We start from the raw sequence: 2,590 nt of genomic DNA on the forward strand, positions 1-2,590 counted from the left end.
CTGATTCAAAGCACAAGTGAACTTTAAATAGTGACTGCCAGCAAAAGTCACACAGGAAGCTTTTGAATATGTTGCATTATTTCTTTAAGGGATTAAGCACTCAGTTTCCTGTCTGCCTCCTCTTTCCCACAGTATGTCCAAAACAATTACATTAGAGTAGATGGTTTACACGTGTAAATTCCATAATAATTCTGTGCGAAACTAAAATTTGCCTTTCACTATACTTCACTCATTTTTCTAATTTGCAATATGAAGAAAATGTACATATTCTCAGTGACAGTTTTGTAAAGGTGGAGTCAATAAAATTTATAAAAACCTGCAACAACATCTATACACTTGATATATTGGTAAACCTAGAGATATAAAGGAACATGATAGAATGGTGTTATTTTAACACGACCAATCAGTACAACAACAATAGTTCTGTTCCGATATGAGCCAGAAAACAGGTAATATTCCCTTGTAATTATGTAGGCAGAGGTTGGCATCTTTGTAAATACAATCAGTTAAGAAAGCTTTCTCCCTTATAAGAAATTGACTCATTACCCAAATATAAACTATACATAATTATTATTAAATAAGCCTCCTTTTCTTTAAGATGAAGATCATAAGGTTTATGATTTGATTTTTAAAATAATATATTTAAATATATATTTTTAAAATGGCTTTATTGCTTAGTAATTTCCGTTTAATAAGATGAAAGCACACTTAAGAATCCAGGCCTAATTCTCCCATGTAAGCAAGAACTGGAAACACAGAATTCCTCAAACGCATGAGTTGATACTGGAACCAGAAGTGTTTTGGATTTCAGATTTTGGAATACAGTCATGTGCTGCATAATGACATTTCAATCAATGATGGATCACATATACAATGATGGTCTCACAAGATTATAATGGAGTCGAAAAATTCCTACCCACCTCCTGCTGTAGCTGTGGTAACATTGTAGCACAATGCATTACTCACATGTTCACGGTGCTGATGGTGTAAACAAGCCTCCTGTGCTGCCATACAAAAGTCTAGCATGTATAATTATGTACATAACGCTTGATAATGATAATAAATGACTATGTTACTAGTTTACATATTTACTGTATTATACTTTTTATCATTTTTTAGAGCGTACTCATTCCACTTACAAAAATAAAAGTTGACTGTAAAACAGCCTCAGGCAGGTCCTTCAGCAGGTGTTTCAGGAGAAAGCATTGTTATCATAGAAGACACAGCTCCATTCTCATTACTGTCCCTGAAGACCTTCCAGTGGGACAAGATGTGGAGGTCGAAGACAGTGATACTGATAATCCTGACCTTGTGTAACGGCCTAGGTTAGTGTGTGTGTTTGTGCTTTAGTTTGTAATAACAAGTTTAAAAAGAAAAAAATCTTTTAAATAGAAAAAAGAATAGAATAAGGATAAGATAATAATGAAATAATAGTTTGTGTTTTAAGCTAAGTGTTATTACAAAAGAGTCAAAAAGCTAAAAAAAGTTAAAAGTTTATAAATTAAAAAAGTTACAGTAAGCCAAGGTTAATTTATTATTGAAAAAGCAACATTTTAAAATAAATTTAGTGTAGCCTAAGTGTACAGTGTTTATAAAGTCTACAGTAGCGTACAGTCCTAGGCCTTCACACTCACCACTCACTCACTCACTAGCTCACCCAGAGCAACTTCAGATCCTGCAAGCTTCATTCATGGTAAGTGCCCTATACAGGGGTGCCATTTTTTATTTATGTCATATTTTTACTGTACCTTTTCTGTGTTGAGATACACAAATGCTTACTGTTGTGTTGCAACTGCCTGCAGTATTCAGTACAGTCATATGCTGTACAGGTTTGGAGCCTAGGTGTGTAAAGGCCATATCATCTAGGTTTATGTCAGCACTCTGTGACATTTGTACAACAATGAAATTGCCTAAGGACTCACTTATTGGAACAATTAAGCAATGCATGACTGTATTTGCATTATACTTGTGAGTTGAGCACCCCAAATTACAAAATGTGAGATACTCCAAAGAGCATTTCCTTTGAGTGTCGTATCAGTGCTCAGAGGAAACAGTTTCAGATTTTCAACCATTTCAGATTTTGGAGTTTTAGATTTGGGATGCTCAACCTGTATGTATTTGATGTAGATGTAAAACTGCTGCTTCACATAAAAACAGTTGGTTCACTTTGAAGTTTTATGGCTTTAAAACCTTTCTGGACACACTGATGACCTTTCATAGTTGAATTAAACAAACAAGCTTATCCAATAATTTATCCCTTAGTTACTAAGAGTACAGCCTCTGGAGAGAATAGACTGGAACTAGAGTGTCCTAGATCTGGAAGTCGGATATGTTTCTGGGACACATCGTGGTTATGGTTTCATACTTGTTTCCAAACTCATTGTTGTATATATTAAATGTATACAGTTTTTTTTTTTTTTGCATTTCAATTATACCTCAATAAATGGCTCCTTAAAAAAAAAATAGACCTAATTCTTCCCTCAAATGGCAACTTTGATGATTAAAAATGCATTAATGCATATGAGATTATAACAGAAGGGCCTGAAAAAGGGCGAAATGTATTACAAGTTGTCTCTTTAATCCTCCTCCC

The sequence above is a fragment of the Propithecus coquereli genome, unplaced genomic scaffold (genome assembly GCF_000956105.1).
Source record: "Propithecus coquereli isolate 6110/MARCELLA unplaced genomic scaffold, Pcoq_1.0 Scaffold95, whole genome shotgun sequence".
NCBI classification, from domain to species: Eukaryota; Metazoa; Chordata; class Mammalia; order Primates; family Indriidae; genus Propithecus; species Propithecus coquereli.